This window comes from Rhinolophus sinicus, linkage group LG07 (assembly GCF_036562045.2).
Source record: "Rhinolophus sinicus isolate RSC01 linkage group LG07, ASM3656204v1, whole genome shotgun sequence".
Taxonomy (NCBI): domain Eukaryota; kingdom Metazoa; phylum Chordata; class Mammalia; order Chiroptera; family Rhinolophidae; genus Rhinolophus; species Rhinolophus sinicus.
The window spans coordinates 66,597,664-66,620,041 of record NC_133757.1 but is presented as its reverse complement, the minus strand read 5'-3'; the positions used below and the strand labels follow the sequence as shown (position 1 = coordinate 66,620,041).

Genomic DNA, 22,378 nt, shown 5'->3' with positions numbered 1-22,378 from the left:
GGAGAGGTAGAGCGCGTAGCTAGGACGCGGGGCGGGGTCGGAGATGGGCAGCGAAGAGAGGGCGCAGGGAGAGAGCAGGTGAGGCTTTTATTTAAAAAAGGACAAGGCAACAGACAACTGTAAAGGTGTTCTGGCCACCTCGTGTAAAAGACCCTTTGGGGACTCGCAAGAGCTGCCAGAATTTTTATCAGAGGCACCTGACAGCAAGCGCTTCCACGGGCAAATCCTGGTCCCTGTGATTATTCCCTTGAATCATCACAACCACCCTGTAAGTTTGGTGTTGGTTTTGTCCCCACTCGACAAATGAGCCAACAGCCGTTCAGGGAAGTGAAGTGACCCTGCAGGATCTCAGAGCTGGTAAGTGTCAGAACTAGGGTCCAAAATCACCTTGAGAGATTCCATAGTCCCCATTTTTCCAAAACCACTAGGAGGAGGATCCAGGTGTTCTGGCTCCCAGTGGAGCCTCCTGTTTCTCTGAAGGGAGTCCCTGTTCTCTGGTGACAACTTTGGAGATTGGGAGTGACCTTGGAGGCAATCAGAACTCAGGTGAATGTGGAACAGGTCTGCAAGTCCACAGGGTGGAGGGGTCTGTGTGGAAGAATGAGGAGGTGCCCCATAGCACCTCTTGGAGAGACTGAGGACCTTTCTTACTCATTCATTCAGCACAGGTTCATAGAAGGCCATTCTGGGTGCTGGGATACTGGTGTGAAGGTCCCTGTTTGGCTGAAGTTTGCATTCTTGTAGCAAGGAGGCGATAAAAGCACAAGAAAATATTTCATATATCAAATGATACAGATGCTCTGGAGAAAAGCATGGCAGGGAGAGGGGACAGGGAGTGCAATTTGTGGAGTTAGTTATTTTATTTTGGGTGGTCAGGGAAGTCTACTGAAAATGACATTTGCACAAAAATCTGACTGAGGCAAGCATGCTGAATCTGAAGAATGAACATTTGAGGCAAAGGGAACAGTAAGTGCAAAGGCCCTGAGGTGGGAGTATGCCTTGGTTATGTGCAAACAATAATGAGGAGGCCAGAATGCTGTGGAAATGAGCGAGAGTGTGGCAGAGAGTGAGATTCCGGGAGGTGCCAGGGTGACGGGAACAGGAAGAGCCTGGTTGGCCATTGGCCCAAATGTGGCTTTGACTCAAAGAGAGTGGCAAAGCTGGTGGGGGGTTTTGCAGAGTAATGCTATGGTCTGACTTTTTTTACAAAAACACTTTATTATAGATAATTTCAAACATTTACAAAAGTAGGAGCTAAGAAGATGTAATAAATCCAATGACCCCACTTCAACAATTATCAATACGTGGCCAATTTTTTTCATCTATACCCCACCCACAACTCCCTATATTATTTGTTTAAGTGAAGATTTATAACTTTTTGTAATTATAATATGCTTAGATGATAGTACACAAAACATAAATTTGTGCTTGATTGATTTTTTTTTCAATGAGAATATTAGTAACCATCTGCACCTTGATTTCCACTGTGGGAAGGCTTTAGAGTACAGATTCATATTCTTTAACACACATAAGACCACACAGATTATTCACTTCTTCCTATGTCACTTTTGGTAAATTGCATTTTGCAATATTTTCCATTTTGTCTAAATTTTCCGATTTACTGACAAGTTGTTCATGACATACTTTTATTATCTCTCAGATGTCTGTAAAATCTGTAGTGATGTCCCAGTTTTCATTCTGATATTGAGGATCTTTGTGTTTTCTCTTTCTTCATCAGTCTTGCTAGGGTTTTGTCAGTTTTATAATTTTTTTCAAAGAAACAACTTTCGACTTCAATGAGTTTTCTCCATTTCATTGATCTTTGCCCTTTGTTTTATTATATCTGTATTTCTACTTTTGGAGAATATTTATTATCCTTTTTCCCCCCAGTTTCTTAAGTTGGAAGCTACACTCACTGGTTTTTAACCATCTTTTTCATATGCATTTAAAGCTATAAGTTTCCTTTTAAGCACTATTGTACTGTCTCTCACAAATTTTAAGTGCATTTTTCTCATTTAGCTCAAGATATTTTCTTAAATTTCCATTTTGACTTCTCTTTTGGCCCATGAATTATATAGAAGGGTATTGCTTAGTTTCCAGATATTAGGGACTTTTCTAGCTATTGTCCTGTTTGTGAATTCCAATTTAATTATACAACAGGCAGGGGATATACTTTGAATGATTTCAATTTTCTGAAATCTGCTCATACATTCTTTATAGCCCAGAATATGTTCTATTTTGGTAAATGTCCCATATGCTTTAGAAAAGAATGAATATTCTGTATATATCAGTTAGGCCGTGTTGTTTAATCAAGTCCAAATCTACATTGCTACTGAATTGTATCTCATATTCTGTCAGTCCCTGAGACAAACTAGAAATAATCCAAAAGTCCTTCAGTGAGTGAATGGATCAACAAACTGTGGTACATCCAGACAGTTGAATACCACTCAGCAACAACATGAATGATTCTCAAAAATGTCATGTAAGAAGCCAGGCTCAAAAGGATCCAAACTGGGCCATCTCGGTGGCTCAGGTGATTGGGTGGCTCAAGTGGTTGGAGCGCCATGATCCTAACACTGAGGTCGCCGGTTTGATTCCCACATGGGCCAGTGAGCTGTGCCCCCTACAGCTAAGATTGTGAACAACAGCTCTCCCTGGAGCTGGGCTGGGCTGCAGTGACTAGGTTTCTGTGAGCAGCTGTGGTCTGCTGCGTGGGCTGCTGCGTGGGCTGCTGCGTGTGCTGCTGTGAGCTACCATGTGCTGCCATGAACAGCTGGTGGCCAGCAGCCACTGGCCAGCAGATGGCGAGAGCTGCCATGAGCTGCTGTGAGCAGCTGACATACAACTGGTGACGGACTGCCTCAGCCCGGGGGAGTGCAAGGTTCATAATACCAGCATGGGCTAGGGAGCTGTGTCCTACACAACTAGACTGAGAAATAATGGCTTGAACGGCGGGGGGGGGGGGGGTAGAAGAAAGGGGGAAAAAAGGATCTAAACTTTATGATTCCATTTAATAACATTCATATGAATGTCTAGAAAAGGCAAAACTGTAGAGATGGAGAACAGTGGTCTCCAGGGGTTGGTGGGGTGGGCTGGGGCCATTAACTCTTGCATGGGGGTATTTTTAGGTGCTATGAAAGTATATCTGTATCATGATTTGTGGTGGTGGTCACATAACCCTATGCATTTGTCAGAACTTAAAGTAGCTATACCCTGAAAAGCGTGAATTTTACTGTATGTAAATTTACAAATAATTTTAATCTCTGTGACTATCTTGTCATCTCCTTCTGTTCAGATGTTGTCCACAGGTTTCTCTTTTTCCCTCCTTTTTGCTGTATCTATTATTACGGGGAGGGGGAATCAGGATGATTCATTACTGCCAATGAATACAGCATTGCCGTTGTTGCCACGAAGATGAGGAAGCCTCTAGGGTGCACAGGAGAAGTGGAGAGAGCAGTTAAAAGGCCATTGCAATTGTCAGATGACATAGTGGTGGCTTAGACCAGTACAGTCGTATTCATGGTAATGAGAAGTGCTTATAATGGGACATGTACCGCAGATAGAGCCAAAAGTGCTTGGATCAGAGAAGAGGTAAGAGCCCACAATCCTTTTGCCCCAAGCGCTCCTGCTGTCCATCTTCCCCACGCTGGGGAATGTGGCCTGAGATGCACCTGCATAGCAGGACACTGGTAGCACTTTTATGTTGCTTTATTTGGGTTGGCTTTGGGGCAGAGCGAGTTCTGCAAGTTGTGGAACTAAAATACATATGACCGTGACAATTCAGCCACCCACTGTTCCTGTCATATCCAGACATTGTTTTGCCTCAAATGTGTCCCGCATCAAGACCTCTGTTTCCTTGAGTCTCAAATATAAGACTGTTACAGTCATATCACAATGTTCAATGGTGAAATCTTGTGTTACTGTGGTCCTCATTCCTTTTCATTTAGAATCAGAATAAAGTTGTATTTCAAATATCTAACAATAAAATAACTGGCTTACAGCATTTTCCTTCCATGGAGCCCAGCTCATAGACTGCACTACCGTATTTCCCTGAAAATAAGACCTAACCAGAAAATAAGCCCTGGCATGATTTTTCAGGATGCTCGTAATATAAGCCCTACCCCAAAAACAAGCCCCAGTTAAGATCGTCAGCCAGACGGACGCATTTAGTATGTCCGTTATAACACACGACAGATGCATTGAATTATAAAATAATATTAATATATAATTAAATATAAATAAACAATATTATTGACAATGCTTAAAATAAATGATAATACAAATTATAATTAAGTATTTGTAAATACTAAGCGGGCGCCTTTGGATGAGAGGTAAACACCTATGTAAACAGATGAACTTGAGACTTATTGCCGAATGACCAATCGGAGTACAGGCACAACGCACAAATAACGTACGCACTTGATAACAAACAAACGTGGTTGTGTCTAATATGAATCTTCATAATTCAATACGTCGTGTGTTGTAATGGACGTACTTAATGCACTTGTGTGAAATAAAGAAACGTTTTCTGAATTTTGGTGCCTGCAATTTTTCGTCACTTTTGTGTGGACCATCATTCTTAACTGTGATCATTTTTGTTGCCACTCCTGTCTCATAAGTCTTCAATTCACACTTGATTTAATGGTAGATTTAAAGGGAATAATATTTTGGCCCCCAGACAAGATGGGTGCAAAAAGAAAGAGCTATTCCATCAAGTACAAACAAGGAATCGTGGAGGACTCCCAGGGCAAGAATCTTACGGCTTTCTGCAAAGAGAAAAAGTTGCATCTCCGAATGGTCCAAAAATGGCGAGCAGATTATAATAACTTCAGTCAACAGGTGGACGAGGGAAATACTAAGAAGAGCAAGTGTGGATCAGGTCAGCAACCATTATTTCCTGAGCTGGAAGACATCATCTGTGAATGGATTGCTGACAGGAGGGCAAAGGCTTTGGTTGTGCGCAGGACAGATATTCAAGCATTTTCCCTTGCAATGGCACCACAGTTAAAAATATCCCCAGAAGAATTCAAAGCATCACAACACTGGCTGGACGGCTTCCTTCAGCGATATGAACTGTCTCGAAGATCGACAAGACTGTTCAAGCTGGAAGATACTGAAGTTATTAAACGTGCACTTGCATTCAAGTCCTTTGTTGGTGGCATTGACTTTTCTAAATACCAGCTCTCCAACATGATTGCTATGGATGAAACTGCAGTGTTTATGGGCCAAGGATCTCAAACGACAATTGATCAGAGGGGTGCCTCGTCAGTCAACATTCCCCACACTGGTTATAAAAGTGCATGTGTTACCTGTATTATGGCAATTCGTCTGGAAGGAAAGAAAGCCCCACCTCTAATCATTACTAATGGCAAGAAAGATAAGGTTGAACGTGTTTTAGTGTTTTAGGCATTTATGTTCTTGAAACCAAACAAGCCTGGTGCACACAAGCAGTTATAAGGAAGTGGGTTGATTTAATGCTGCCACTTATTTTACGAGGTGGTCAAAGAGGTCTGCTGGTCTGGGATTCAGCCAGCACTCACCGTGCTAAAGACATGAAGAACTTCCTTGCAGAGAGAAGAATAGATCAAATAATGATTCATGCAGGAATGACTGCCTATCTCCAGACTCTTGATATTGCAATAAACAAGCTATTCAAGAATGATTTGCACATGGAAATCAATGACTACATTGAAAATAGAATGGAGAAATCAGCATGGAAACTTTGTGAAGCCTAGCCTGCAAGAGGTCGTGACTTGGGTGAAGAATTCATGGGATAAAATCACTGACAGCTGTGTTACCAATGCACCACAAGCAGGCTACATGGACAAGAAGTGCTCATTTAAGGAGAGCTCTGTTGCTGGACATGAGAGATTGGGGCCAATGGTTAAACAGGAAATGGGGTCGCAAGAAAGTCAAACCAGAATTCGGGGTTTGGAAAGTTATGACGATGTTCCAGAAGATGGCATGACTGTATGTGAAAAAATGTAGATTTTTGTATGTGAATAAATGAATAAATTTAGATTGTTGTACATGGAAAAAATAAGACATCCCCTGAAAATAAGCCCTAATGCATTTTTTAGAGCAAAAATTAATATAAGACCCAGTCTTATTTTCGGGGACATACAGTAGGCCCTTGGATCTGATTCCTGCCCAAACCAGGTCTTCCCGGATTTCAGCTTTCTCCCTCCTGCCTTCACTGGCCTCTCCTTTTAGCCCTGTTTCCATTGAACAGGTTTTCAGTTGTTCCCTTGACAATAACCCTAGATTTCCTTGCTCCTCTTACCTTCACGTCCCCCACCTGGTGAAACTCCAGCTCTGCCTTCTCCAGATGTCCCCTCAGGTGTCTAAGTGCTGCAAGAGGCAATCATACAGCCCTGATCACTCTCAATTCACAATAAACTCATCAGTGGGACTGAGAACTCAACACTATCCGTCATCCTGATGGTTCTTTTGCTCCTTTTCTTAAACTATGAAATATGTCACACATACAGAAGAGTGTATGAAATATATGTGTATGGTTTCAGGAATAATCACAATGAGAATGGAACCAGTGTTACCTTAGGCAGAAAGAATAGGGCCTCAGGGAAAGACGGGGATGGAAAGGAAGGAGGAAGTAAGGAAAGACAAAGAAGGGAGATGAGATCATCCTTAAGAAAAAGTGCAGCTACCAGACTAGCCAGAACTAGATTTTGGTGGCTGAGAACAGATCCAGGATGCCATCCTGTCCCTCAAGGTGAACATTAGCTAATTATAATGGATTCTAATATCATTAGCATTGCGGTTGGGGAAAATCTCCACACACACACCCCCACCCCCACCACCCCCACCCCGTGCCACCATGACAGTTCCAACAAGAGCCAAACAAGGACAACTGAATCCATTTCCTGATGGGAGGAGAGGTCAGCGAAGGCCCACCTAGGAACAGCTATAACGCCACCCCTAAACTTTAATATTTCACACTCGCATTTTGAGAATAATAAATTCCTAGGCTTCTTTGTTCTTTGGGGCAGTTGCTCTAGTCCTGGCCTGCCTGCTCCCATTATTTTGGGAGTGTGTTACGTTCTTTTCTTTTAATGAGTCGACTGCTTGCTTGGCTTATTTGGTGCGGCCTTGGATTCTTTCCTGTGATGATACCACGAACCCATTTCCCGACAACACCAGGAGTTAGGGTAAGAAATAGGGCACTGCCCGCACATGAGAAGCCCCCTGTGTCCTTCCCCAGTGGCTGGCCCCTTGTACTCTCCCCTTACCACCTCCCTTTCAGACGTAACCATTATCCTGATATTTATTCCCCTGCCTCTGTTTAAACTTTCACCTCTAAATATGTATGCCTATTTTAGAACTTTTCTGAGTGAAATTAAAGGGAACACAAGTTTTGCCACTCTAAAACTGCCTTTTGGGATAATGATTTTAAGCTGGTTATTAAGAAACAAAAGACTCAGATCTTTTGACCCTCTCTCTTTCCTGCCTAAGAGATTTAAATGGAAAAATCTGCTTCAGGAAGGGAAACTTAGCATAATCGCCTTAGAATTAAACAAGAAGGATCTAAGCAGGGGCCTGTTAACTAGATCACCCCCTATGTCCCGTTTTTTTCTGAGTTGCCTAGTAAGAACCTGTAAAATACTCATTTTCACTTTTAAAAATCTAAGACTCCATTCCCCCCTTTTCTACTTAGTTAGAAATGACATACATATTCAATTTTTCCTCATTGTCTCTGGAACTTTTATGGTTTTGTGAATTCCCCATGCACATGTATTAAAATTTTATTTTCTCCTGTTAATCTGCTGTATGTCCTTTGAATTATTAGCCCAGCTAGAAGAATGTAGGAGGTGGGAGGAAAAGTATTATTTTAGCCCCCACAGAATCATATTTTATATTTCCTACTGTCACTTGCTTGTATCATCAATGTTTGTGAGATTCACCCATATGGATGAATGTAGTTTATTCATGTTGATTGCTGTTTGGTATTGTTACAATATGTTTATTTGGTCTACTATTAGTAGACATTTGAGGAGCTGACATACTTTTGCTATTATTATTTATTCACTGAACAAATATTTCTTGGGGACATATTACTTACCAGGCACTGCTTTAGGCATTGGGCTAGAACAGTGATCAAAACAGGTAAAATTTCCTTCCCACATGGATATTCTAGAAGTGGATAACAACAATAAACAGAAAAAAATAAATAAATTATGTTATATGTTATAAGATGAGAAGTACTGATTAGGACAAAAAAGAAGGGAAAGAGATGAAAAGTACCAGGGTGGAAAGTTGCACTTCTGTGGTATTTCCCACTAAGTTGACATCTAAGCCCAGACTTGAAGGGGGTGAAGATGGTGCCATGCACCACCTGGGGTGAGGTGTTCCAGCAGAGGGAGGAGTCTGTGCAGTGGTCTCGAGGCAGGACTAGTACAGAAGGGTCTGTGTGAGCAGTTCTGACACTAAATACCTAGAGAGGCCAAATTTCACTGGCTAAGGACACAGTCCCCACAAGACTGCCTTTACTTCAGACAGCAGCCACAAGCTCAGGGATCACCAAGCCACCCAAGCTTCTGACCAACGGCTACAAATTTGGAGGTTCCCATTACCCCACTCAAGTTTGATAATTCACTAGAAGAATTCACAAAACTTAGGTAAGCATTATACTCATGATTATAGTCTTACCTCACAACAAAAAGAATTCAAATCAGGACCAGCCAAAGGGTCTCATAGGGCAAGGTCTGGGAGGGCCCAAAACGAAAAGCTTCCATGTCTTCTCCCCATGGAGTCAGAATGCATCACCTACCCAGCACAGTGTATTATTAACCAGGGAAGTTCATCTGAGCTTGTGTCCAGAGTATTGCTTCTGTGTCCAAAGTTTTATTATGTAAGTATGATTGAATCATCTATGTCCATGTGGTTCAATCTCCAGCTCTCTTCCCCAACCCCAAAGTCGGACTGATGTCAGGTGACTCACAGCCCCGACCCTGTAATCACATGGTTGGTCTTTCTGGCATAACTAGCCCCCATCTGAGTCACCTTGTTAGCTTAAACTCAGATGTGGTCTGAAGGCCCACCATGAATAACAAAGACACTCCTATCACTTGGGAAATTCCAATGATTTATAGGTTCCCTCCCAGGAACCAGAGGACAAAGGCCAGCCAAATTCTTTATTATACAACATCATGTGTGTCTGGAGAAGAGTAAGCATGACCGAGAATAAAAAAGAGATGCAATCGGAGAGATAATAGGACTAGATCCCTTTGATTATTTTAGTACCTGTGTCCTGGTGCCTACGTGCAAGAGTTCTCTCAGGTCTAGGCTGGAAGTGCAAATGCTGGGTCATAGGAAATACACATGTCCAACTCTATTGGGAAATATCCAATTGTTTTCTAAAGTGGTTATACCAATATATACTCCTACCAGTAGTATATGGAGTTCCTATTGTTCCAATTTGTTGTAGGTAGAATAATGGCCCCCCAAAAAGTCAATAATCTCTGAAATCTGTGAATATGTTCCCTACATCATAAAAGGGACTTTGCAGATGTCATTAGTTAGGGATCTTGACCTGGGGAGTTTGGTTGGGGGTGGGGTGGCAAATGTAATCACAAGGACCCTTATAGGGGGAGAGAGTAGAGTCAGTGTCTTAGAAGGAGCTGTGATGACAGAAGCAGAGCTCAGGAAGAATGAGAGAGATTTGAAGACAGAGAAAAGGACTACAAGTCAAGGAATGTAGGTAGCCAGTTGCAGCTGCAAAAGTCAAGGAAACAGATTGTCTCCTACAGCCTCCAAAAGGAACCAGCACAGCTGGCACCTTGAATTTATCCCATTAAGAATGAACCTGGACTTCTGACCTCCAGAACTGTCAAATAGTAAATTTGTGTTGTTTTAAACTACACTGTGTGGTAATTTGTTACAGCAGCAATAGAAAACTAACACATAATCCTTGCCAATACTTCATTAAGTGTTTACCTCAATTTTTGCCAATACGTTGGTTGTATAATGTTGACTCATTGTGGATTTAATTTCATTTTTCTGATGAATGGTATCAAATATTTTTCAGATGTTCATTAGTCATTTGGGTTTACTCTTTAGTAAAATGCCCATTCAAGGTTTTTGTTCAGTTTTCTATTGATTATTCTTTTTCTTAGAGATTTATAAGCTCTCTACATATTCTATTATAGCTGCCAGTACAATGAGAGTTAAACGTGTTACAAATTGGGAAATGTCCAGTTGTTTGGACAGTTTCCCTACTTGTGGCTTATATTGTTATTCCCTTTGTGTTGTCCTTTGATGGAGAGAACATCTTCATTTGTATTTATGGCTCTCTTTCGATTGGTTTGAGTTTTTTGATCTACTTCTCTCTAAATTTTCCAAACATTCCCAGCAATTTCAAATTTTCCAGGACTTTCTCAAACCCTAGCCTTCTCTCTATATCCCTTCCCGCCAGATGATGACGCTCCCTCTTATACCTCATAGGGAAATTTGAAACCATCATCAGGAACTGTCTCAAGTCTTGTCATCCCTTAACCCCCAATTTATACATTTGCCTGCATCCTTCCCTCCTTCCCTCCTGTTATAAAAGAGAACACAACCCTTTTCTCTCACAGCTCTCTGCCCTTCCCCCCCTCTTAATATTGTGCATTCAAATATACCTTCATTCATTTCTCTCTTTAATGCACTCAATTTAAACTTTCTCGTTTTCAAAAAAAATATCTGGGACCCCCCCACCAATGCCTCCTAGATGTTATCCTGCCATCTCTTCCATTCAGAGCCAGGTTTCTTAGCCAAATTACCTCCCTCCAAGCTGTCTGAAACTCTTTAGCATAATAAGAAATATATATATTTGCTTTTTGTCCCCAGTTCCTGACCTAGAGTTCCTAAATGCCTTGGAATTTCCTGAGTGATAGGAGCATCTTTTGTTCTAATGAGTCTTGGCAGGCCCCTAGATGGCTTCAGGATGGGGGCTTGTTGCCAGAATGACCTAAACTTTATTAGAAGTCTGGAACTTCCAGACCCACCCTCCAAAGTCCTAGGGAAATAAAATGGGAATTTATAAAATTGAATACATATATTAGAAAAAAAGGCCTAAAATCAATCATCTAAACATCGCCTTGGGAACCTAGAAAAATAAAAGCAAGTTAAATCCAAAGTAATCAGAAAAAGGGAAATAATAAAAATTCAAGCAGAAATTAATAAAACTGAAAACAGAAAGTCAATAGAGAAAATCAATAAAACCAAAATCTAGTTCTTTGAAAATATCAATAAAATAATAAGCCTCTACGTAAGGTAAGAAAAAAAAAAAAAAGAAGACACAAATTATGAATATCAGAAATGAAAGAGGGACATCACTACAGATCCTATGGACATTAAAAGGATAATAGGGGAATATTATGAACAGTTCTATGTCCACAAATTTAATAACCTAGATGAACCAGACCAATTCCTTGAAAGACGTATACTGTCAAAACTCACACAAGAAGAAATAGATAATCTGAATAGCTCCATACCTATTAAAGAAATTGAATCAATAATTTATAAAATTGAGCCAGCCCAATGACTCAGGTGGTTGGAGCGCTGCGCTCCTAATGCCGAAGGCAGCTGGGGCGATTCCCACATGGGCCAGTGAGCTGCGCCCTCTACAGCTAGGATTGTGAACAACAGCTCTCCCTAGAGCTGGGTTGCTGTGAGCAGCCGGAGGTTGGCGTGAGCTGCCATGTGCTGCTGTGGGCTGCTGTGTGCCGCTGTAGGCTACCATGTGCTGCCATGAGTGGCTGGTGGCCAGCAACCAGCATGAGTGGCTGGCAGCCTTTGTGAGTGGCCAGCAGCCATCGTGAGCAGCCGGCAGCCAGCGAGAGCTGCCGTGAGCTGCTGTGAGCAGCCAACTGACGACTGGCGACCGACTGCCTCGGGAGCACAAGGCTGGTAACACCAGCACGGGCCGGGAGCAACGGCTTGAACTGGGGGGGGGGGGGGGGTAGGCAGAAGAAAAGGGGAAACTAATAATAATAATTTATAAAATTACAAAATGGGAAGCCCCAAGCACAGATCAGTTCACTGATGGATTCTACCAACCATTTAAGAAAGAAATTATACCAATTCTCTACAATCTCATCCAAAAGATAGAAGCAGAAAGAATACTTTCTAACTCATTTTGTGAGGCCAGCATTACCCTAAGACCAAAATCAGAAAAAGACAGTACAAGCAGAGATTCAACTATTTAAGAAAATATAATCTATATGTATCCTTAGCTGGGTCCATGGAAACTGCAATAGGTTCAAATTTCGGAAGATGGGAAATGTGGGGCAGGGGGACCACTGTCCACCTTCTGCAGGGAACTCCTGCTCTGCCCTCAGCACAAGGCCTTTACCAGATACAACCAAAATCCACCTAACATTTGGTCAATGCAGATGCCAGGGTCAGTCTGAATATTAGCCATTAGTAAAGCTGGATTTCTCTATTTTAAATAAAAAAATATAAATAGATCATCTTGCTCACCTAACATTGAAAACCACTGCTATATTTGGGAGTAATATTTACCTACTAACTAGTAGCCCTGTGCTGAGGTCAAAACGTGGATTATTGTATTTAATTCTCACAGCTCTATGAAGTGATTTCTAAAATAATCCTCATTGATGGATCAAATTGAGATTCAGAGATAACCAAGCGACTTTCCCAAGGTCTAACCCTATTGAGGGTTAGAAGAAAATCCAGACATTTCTGACTCTGACCAGAGCCGCTAGTTTTAACCATATTTGTTATGAAAACCATAGTTGGGGCAGTATTCCCTTTCTTTGCATAGAGCAGTAACCTTTTTTATTTTTTGACACAAATCGAGTGCAACCTTATGCTCTACCTTTGCCATGACCCAAGGCTTTTGTCCCTTCTCATAGGGAGGGTGGAATCAAGATGTGCCTGCAGTTTCTGCATCTCTGAAAGGGATGGTCATGGACTTTGCCAGGGCTTGGGTCAATCCTTCTTTCTATTTGATCTTGTCCCAGCCTTTTCTGGAATAATATCTTGAATATATCAATTTCTTATTTGACAATGCCACACCTCTCCAAATCCTGTCATTGATGCGTGCTTTTCCTATTTCTATATTCTGTTGTTAGTCATTTCAATGGAAAATTGAAAGAAGTTAGAGTTTCATACAAATGTAGTCATTTTATCTGGAAATCTGCTGCATTGTGTACAAAAGTTAAATATGTTTCTTGGTTCTAGAACATGATAATGGCAAGTTGTCTGAACTGACATGTTCTTTCTCTTTCTCATCTGGGCTAACAGCTCATACTTTAAACTATTCCACAGTATGTACATTTAACAAATCAGTAGGGCCAGGGGAAGCTGGAAGGTAGAGGAGGGGTGGGTCCTTCAAAATGACCCTAGGCTGCACTTTTCTGTTCACCCCACCTGGGCCACGGTTTACAAGGCCCTTTCTAGGATCATGGCTTTCAGTGTGAACTCTGTGGTTCCCTGAAGTGTGGGAAGGAGACTGAATGTGAGATCCCAGAGACCCCCATTCCCACTTCATCCAAGCAGCTCTGTGTCTATGATAGAAATATGGCCTGAGTCCTGGTCAGACATTTACAGACGATATAAGTACGATTGAGCCAGAGGTATTCTCATGGGAGGGACATGAGATTGAACTTCTGAGGTTTGGTTCTTGTCCTGAGCCAGGAAGTCTTATGACAGAGCCAGAAGGACCTTGCCCAAGAAGGTGGTGGGGAGTTCAGTCCATCTTTACTCAGAATTACTATTCAATGTGTTGCCTTACAGATATCCACTTTCGGATGGAAAGATCCAAGACAGTGGAGTAGATAAATACTGTGCTTGCCTCACCTTGTGAACACATCAAAATTACAACTAATTTATAGAACAACCAACCTGGACAACCATCTGAAGTCTAGCTGCACAGAAGTTTTATACTAAGGATATAAAGAAGAAGCCATGTCAAGACTGGTAGAAGGGGTGGAGACATGAAATGGGCTGCTCCCACACCCACGTTTGGTGGTTGAAAATCGGGAGAGATATTTCTGCCACAGAGGTTCCCCACGGAGGAGCAAGGAACCCCATCCCCACACCAGGCTCCCCAGCCCAGTGTACTGATGCTGGGAGGAAGGGCCCCTACAACATCTAGCTGTGAAAAACAGTGGGAATTATGATCGTCTGGGTGGGACAGAAGGCTGCAGGACATGCACACATCTTCTTAAAGGACCTGCACAAACTCTCCCTCAGGCACTCACTTTGGGATCCAGAGGAGGGACAGTGACTCAGAGGGCGCTGGAGACATACAAGGGACAGACTGAGGTGTGTGACTTTGGGGCAAGAGCTGGAAAATAGTCACCATTTTCCCTGTTAGGAATCTTCCTCCCATGCAGCTAGCAGGTGGGCGCCATCTTTTCTGTGTTGAGCCTACCTCACAGGCCAAATCTGAATCTGAATTGGTCTGGTGAGCTCTGCTTGCTCCACCCTGGTGACTCACTGAGACCCCACCACACCCAACTCCATACCACATAAGGCCTTACAGGAGCTAGCAACTGGCAGTAGGCCTCAGTGTGTCCTGGCTTTTTGCAGAGCTACCCCAGACCTGGTATAGGTTGCAGTCATCTTTGGTTCACAGCATAGCCTCTCCCACATGCCTTCAGGTGGAATACAGGCAGCAACCAACTGTGGATTGCTTTGTAGCTCCTACCAGGTAGTCCTTGGCCAGTCACAGGCAGTAGGTGACCTGGCCTGCATCAGAACCCCTCCCAAGAGGCCCCAGAACCAATGTACTTAGAGGTTGGCTTCAGACTATAGCAGAGCAACACCCAATTAGCTTCAAAAGTGGCACACACAAAGGGTGGTCTCAACAGGCACGAGAGCCTGCTGGGGTGAATCATGTTCTGAGTGATAAGCTACCCACACAGCAGCCCATAAACTGTGGACATGGCCCAACCCCACAGCCAGCTAGCCTGAGGGTCAGTCCCACCCACTGACATACCAATAGCAATCAAAGCTCAACTATAACAGGAGAACACACACAACCCACACAGGGACACTCCTGGAGCACCCAGCACAGGTGACCAGGGAGACTGTGCCACTGGGCCGCTCAGGGCACCTACTATATAAGGCCACCCAACAAGACTGGGAGACATAGCAGATTTACCTAATACATAGAAAGAAATACAGACAGGCAATCAAAATGAGGAAACAAAGAAATACATCTCCAATGAAAGAACAGGCGAAATCTCCAGAAATAGAACTAAACAAAATGGAAGCAAGCAACCTACCAGAGACAGAGTTGAAAACACTGGTTATGAGGATGTTCAAGGAATTCAGTAACAACTTCAACAAAGAGATAGCAAGCATTAAAAAAACACATAGAAATCATAAAAAAGGAACCAGTCAGAAGTGAAGACTACAATAACTGAAATGAGGGATGCACTAGAAGGAATCACCAGCAGACTAGATGAAGCAGAGGATCGAATTAGTGATTTGGAACACAAGGGAGAAGAAAACACCCAATCAGAAGAGCAAAAGGAAAAACAGAATTTTAAAAAATGAGTATAGTTTTAGAGACCTCTGGAAAAACATCAGTCATAACAACATTAGCATGATAGGGGTAACAGAAGGAGAGAAGGGAGAAAACAAGGGACTGAGAACCTATTTGAAGAAATAATGACTGAAAACTTCCCTAACCTGATGAAGGAAATGGACATACAAGCCCAGGAAGCGCAGAGAGTCCCAAACATGATGAACTCAAACAGGTCCACACCAAGACACATTGTAATTAAAATGGCAAAGGTTAAAGACGAAGAGAGAATCCTAAAAGCAGCAAGAGAAAGGCAACTAGCAACTTACAAGGAAGCTCCCATAAGATTGTCAGCTGATTTCTCAACAGGAACTTTACAGGCCAGGAGGGATTGACAGAAAATATTCAAAGTGATGAAAAGCAAGGATCAATAACCAAGACTACTCAACCCAGCAAAGCTATCATTTAAAGTTGAAGGACAGATAAAGAGCTCCGCAGACAAGAAAAAGCTAAAGGAGTTCATCACCACCAAACCAGTATTACAAGAAATGTTAGAGGGACTTCTTTAAGATGAATGCATAACATATATAATTACATATATAATACATATTACAATGACAATAACTACATACCTATCAAAAAATACTTTCAATGTAAATGCATTAAATGGTCCAATCAAAAACACAGGGTGGCTGGATGGATAAGAAAACAAAACCCTTACATACTTTGCCTACAAGACACTCACTTTAGATTGAAAGACACACACAGACTGAAAGTAAAGGGATGAAAAAAATTATTTCATGAAAATGGGAAAAAAAAGCTGAGAAGCAATACTTATAACAGAAAAAATAGACTTTAAAACAAAAGCTGTAACAAGAGACAAACAAGGACCAGTAATCCCACATCAGGGTAATTATCTGAGAAAATCCAAAAATGTCACTTCAAGGGGGCACTTGAATCCATATGTTCATTGCAGCATTGTTTACAATGGCCAAGATGTGGAGGCAGCTCTGGTGTCTATCGATGGAAGAATAGAAGAAGAGGAGGTGGTACATGTATACAATGGAATATTGCTCAGCCAGGGAAGGGAATGGGTTCTTGCCATCTGCAGTGGCATGGATGGACCTGGAGGGAATTGTGCTTAGTGGAGTGTGTCAGACAGAGAAAGACAAATTCAATGTGATTTTGCTTATATGTGGACTCTAAAGAACAAAATAAACAAGCAAATAAAACAGAAACAAACTCATAGATACAGAGAACTTTTTGATGGCTGCCAGATGGCAGAGGGGTTCAAGGGGCTGGGTGAAAAAGGAAAAGGGATTAAGAAGTACAAATTGGTTGTTACAAAGTAGTCATGGGGATGTAGGGCATAGCATAAGGAATATAGTCAATAATACTGTAATAAATACGTATGGTGTCAGATGGGTACTAGATTTGTTCAGGTGATAGATGGGAGGGGTGTTTGGGGACAGAGTGTAAAAGGTAAAGGGATTAAGAAGTACAAATTGGTATTGTCATATAGTCATGGGGATGTAAAGTAAAGCATTGGGAATATAGTCAATAATATGGTAATAACTATGTGTAGTGCTAGGTGGCTACTAAAGTAGTCAGGGAGAGCACTTCTTAAATTATACAAATGTATAATCACTATTCTGTACACCTGAAATTAATATAAAATAATATTGAATGTTAACTATAATTGAAAAGTTTAAAACTGGGGGAGAAGGTGAAGGGGAATAAGAGGTCCAAGTTTCCAGGTATAAAACAAATAAGTCATGGGGATGTAATGTACAGCATAGGGAATATAGTCAATAATATTGTGATAGCATGGTACAATGTCACATGGTTGCTGGGCTTATCATGGTGATCACTTCTTTAGGTATGTAGATGTTGAATAACTGTGGTGTACCCCTGCAACTGATATAATGTTGCATGTTAGCTATATTTTTTAATAAAAATCTTTTTTGAAAGATATCTAATTTCTCTCATTTTACAGAAGAATGAGGATTTATTTTATGTGGGGTTTTTTTGTTTTGTTTTAAACTGCATAGAAAGAGAAAGAGCAGATCATTAAAGAAACACTTATTTAGGGCGATGGACAAGACTGATGTCCCTCTGGTCTGCAGAGCTTCTGCCTCTGATGGGGGAGTGCCTCCACTGCGGTTGCTTCTGCTGTAGCTACCATGGCCTGCTAGCCACTGCCTTACCAGCAGCAGGCTGCATGTGCTGTGCTGCTCCTGAGGCCAAGCAGGGCCTCAGCATATGCTTCTGAGACTGAGGACAGCCAAGTGGTTTCAGGTACCATGAAGTCTAAGGAATTTGCCACTCTGCAGCCAAATCCAGCTTCACACAACGATTGAGAAGCACATTCTCTGCCTTAGGGGTCCTTGGCAGTCGGCCACAAGGAGGTGCAATGCTGGTCAGCACCAAGGATAGCACCCAGGACAGGGTTTAATAAAATCCTGGTTGTCTGGCTATAGGGGTAGCAGGGCTCCTTACCGATGCCAGGAAGAGTCAGGCTGAGAGGAGTGTGCCCAGGTGTCCTGCAAGTGCCACAGACAGCTGACACCCTCCTTCTTGTCATCACAACCAGAATTATCTAGCTGTACCTTGAAAAGTATGAGGCACCAACTCACTTAGGGGCTGGGAAGCCGAACATTTGGTGCGAATGGATGCCATGAGAGGATTGGAGGCTGGATGACCTCCCCGGAGAGAAATATGTGATGTGTTCCCCCAAATGGCAAGTAGTGCCTCACCAACACAGACTGGCCTCATGGCTCTGCCTGCTGGCCAGAACATGCTTTCGCTCTCTAATTAGAGTGCTCAAACTGCTGATGCTGGAATGCTTTGCTTTCCAAGGGTCCTTGATGTGGGAAAGAAAGTGCCTTTATGGGTCCCACTTTATATGGAGAAATCCTGAGAGCAGTAAGAGCTGCTACAAGAGGGAGAAGGTCCCACTGGGATGAGGCTACCCATGATCCTGCCACAGGCTCCAACATGGCTCTGAGTTGGGGAAGAGCTCCACTTGAATAGAAACTCTCTGTTCCCAGCATCACTGAGTAGGGGAACACTGTTCCTTCCTTGCCCCAAAGGGCTACTGACCACTTTCTATATCCCACATACACTAATCTCTTACCTATGTCCTTTCTACTGGTCATCACAGCAACCCTTTTTACTGGTCATTACAGCAAGGGTAGGTACAGCTGCTGCTCCCATTTTGCAGATAGGAAAGTCACAGCCAGTGAGTGATGGAGCCAGGACTAATCCAGATCTGTCTCTCACCAGTGTCCCTTTTCTGGCTCTGAGGGCAGAGGATTCCTGGGGCAATGATTCTGGGGTAAAGGACACACCACAGCCAAGCCCCATGGCCTCCCTGCTCTGGACAGTCAGGAGTCTTGTAGATTTGGGGCCTTGTTCAGTGTGGAGCTTGTAAGATCTCTTCTCCTGAAGCCAAGAGTCCAGCAGGAAGGCCACCATTAATGCACAAATAATTACACAATATTAACCTTCAAGCCTCCATTACTTGTTCAGTGAGGGCATGACAATCATGTGTTTCTCACAGCACTGCCCAGGGAGGAACTCCAATAAAAGGTGTCCAGCCCAGGCTACATGATCAATAAACATGGCTTCCTTCCCAGATGTATGGAGGGGACTTGTGAATTGAGCCTGTTCCTTCTGAACATGGAGTCTCCACCAGCAGGTCCCCAGCCGGGGGCTGTGAAGGTTGAGCAGCCCCTGCACAGTGGCATCATGGGGGATCTGCTCTCCTGGGGGTGGAGGGTGGGATCTTCCCAGTGGCCACTCTCTGGTCACTTCCTTTTCCTTCACTCCTATGCCACTACAGGTCAGTATGGGGGCCTCTCTGGCCACATGATCCTTCTCTGTGAAAGCCAAAGATGCCTCTCAGTAAGGTCACTGCTTAGAACCCACAGAGTGTGAGTTTGGAGGGAAGGGATGGTGTCCCAGACTGAAAGGCGAGGGAGGACACTAGTGAGACCCACACGAGAGGCGGAGAGGGCTGTGGTCCCAGAGGGCTTGGAGGTGGTCATAGCTGACTCCTGTCCCAGCTCTGCCATTTACTGACAAGTCCCTTGTACTCTGCAAGCAGCTATTTCCACATCAGTGAAGAGGAGTGAACTGAGGCTTTCTTTTCAGATAAAGTAGAAGGTAATGCATGAAGGATACCAGGAACGTGCCCGGCACGTGGCAGTGACCAACAGAAGCTGATAACACACACACCCCTCCAAGAGTGAGTTTTGAAAAACAGAAACATTCATTTGAAAGTGATAAAAGGCTGGGGGCCAACAGCATTTCTCAGGAAGTGTAGTCAGTGCCCTGTCTCCCACATGGTGCATTGGGCCTCCCTAGGACAAGGCAGGGTTGATCCTTGCAGAGGAAGGCCATGGAGCCCCGTGGGTGACTCTACCTGCTTCCCTCATCTCCCAGGCTCCTTACCTGCACCAGTCAGGACACTGGTACCCCCTGCCTACGTCCCCTTTCCCTCTCCATTCTCCCCTAGAAGGAGGTGAGCACACGCAGGGAGCTATAGTCCCTCTGACTGAGGAGAAAGAGAGTTGAGCACGCTTGTCTTCCTGGGAGTGAATGTGTTTGTTAAAATCCAACCTCTGCCTCTCCTCACAGATTAAATGACTCAGTTCTCATCTGGATATAAAGCTGTAATGTAGATTAAAAGTTCCTACATGGGTGCTGCTTTTAACATTTGTTTTTAATCTAAACAGATCATAACTGATTAGATAGTTTTCTCCATCCTTCTGATTTATCTGCTTTAAAATGTCAGCTTCAAGGAAACAGACAACCAGGTCTGTGTTGGGAGGACCCATGAGCTAAAGGATCTTAGAGAAGAGGGGAGGGGGTGCATGAAAGGGGAAATGAGGGTTTTCCCAGGGTGGATTGGGCTGCTGCACCCCCAACGTACATTGGCATGCCCTTAGCACCTCCTCATTGAGTGAATGAGTAAGTGAATTAATTAATTAATTGAGAAAACAGGTGCTGAAGTGAGAAATGCAGGAAAGGACTCATGTTCATTTATCTGGGCAAGATGGCCACTCAGGTCCCATATAATTCACATCCCACAGGGAAAATAGGCAGCAATTTCACAGAGTAGGAGACTGAGCCCCAAGCGGTTGGGAGACTTGCTACAAACCAGTGGCAGGGATTGGGCAGAGTCCAGAACACCCAGCCACAGGCGTATCCCCATTCACCATGAGGCCTCTTACCTGGGCTTGAGATGTTCATAGCCAGACCTCAACCATTTCTCAAGATTGGGCTAGGTGTGCTTCCTCTGGTGACCCCAGGACTGGAAATACAGCTGCCCCTGGCAGGGGTGGGCCATGAACACCTGACCCAGGGATGAGGCATGGGGAGCAGACGTTCTGGGGAGGTGCGCTGGGCCTTGTCCCAGAGCAGCAGAGTCTGTACTCTGTGAGCCACTGCAGTGGGTCTCTGGTCCTGATTGTCACAACACTGTGTACCCCTCACCATGACCAGCCCTCCTCAGTCAAGGACAGTGGGGCAGCATCAGCCTTACCTCCCATGCTTGGGGCTGAGCCCATGCATGGTGCTAGCGTGCTGGAGTGACTAGCATTGACTCAACCTCTCCTGCTCTGCCTATAGCACAGCTCATGGCTGATAAAATGACACAGAGAACCAAAACTGAGGCTGAGAGCACACAGGGGGAGACAGACTATGAAAGAAGAAAAGATTTCTTGGGAAAGAGTGGGACAAAGATAGGAAAAGATAAAGAAGAAACAGATAAATATGGGAAAAGAAAGAATAAAGCTGAAGAATAAAACAGTATGTGGGTACATGCTTGGTCATGTGTGGTGCGTGCGCATGCTTGTGTGGTTGCACAAATGTGAGCCAGGTATAGGGGGTATGTGTGTGAGCAAAGAATACTCAGACACACCCTTGAGCTGAGCACAAGCACCAATCACGTGGCCACCACCACCGGCTTGTGTATCCATCATGTAGGCACTGCCAGCAAGGCAACAAAGTTTTTTGGAATCCCCAGAAGTCTCAAGGGGTTGGAGCCAGGGTGGAAATGTACTTGGCCTTTTCTGCTCCCATGAATTCCCATAGACTCTGGCCACCCAACTGTCAGGGTCTGAGCCACAGACAGCCAGCATGGTGCAGACACTTTCCACTTGCTTGCAGTGAGGTGATGAAGACAGCCTTGGACATCTGAACTCAACTCAGTGCACAAGTGCTGTCCAAAATGTGTCCTGTGTTTATTCCCATGTTGACCTTTTGAGAAAGGAATAATATATATTCCATTTTATAGATTAAGAAGGTGAAACCAATGAGGTCAGTTTTCCAGTCCCTTGTGGCCATAAATTCATGGAATAACAAAATATCCTTTTTTAGAAAACCATATCAGAAGACTACTGTGGAAAGTGGGTTGTGTTGGAGGCTCTGAGAGGAAGGAGACACAAGAGCAGAGGGGACCTGGGTTACTGAGTGGTGAGGGTTTGGGACTCTCAGTAAGTTGGGGTTAGGTCCTCCTTCCTCCTCCTTCACTTGCTCCAGAACAAGGGCAGTAGGTGTGGGCACTTGGGCATCAGAGGCCAGACAGCCTGGGGCAACTCCCAGGAGGCCAAGTAGCTCCACTCCAGAAACCTTTACCACTGGGGCTCACAACTTACCATGAGGCTTGCCCCTGCCCTCCTGTTCCTTCGGCAGGGGTTGCAGGAAGGACTAGAACATTCATACGTGGGTAAACAGAAAATAGCAAAGGCAAGAATGAGCACACAGTCATGTGTCCCTGTACTTTCACAACCAGCAGAGAAGGGGAAGCCAACACATCCAATGGAATCCAACAATTTATTACCTAGAATTGACTGAGCAAACAAGTAAGACTTTAGA

General features: G+C 43.6%; 1 long non-coding RNA gene across 1 annotated transcript; it reads left to right on the top strand.

Annotated features, from left to right (window-relative positions):
• The first annotated feature begins 141 nt into the window (after window positions 1-141).
• On the top strand, window positions 142-16,742 carry LOC141572650 (uncharacterized). The gene is made up of 2 exons (XR_012497960.1): window positions 142-357; window positions 13,759-16,742. It is a non-coding gene; the product is annotated as an uncharacterized LOC141572650 (long non-coding RNA).
• Window positions 16,743-22,378: the final 5,636 nt, after the last annotated feature.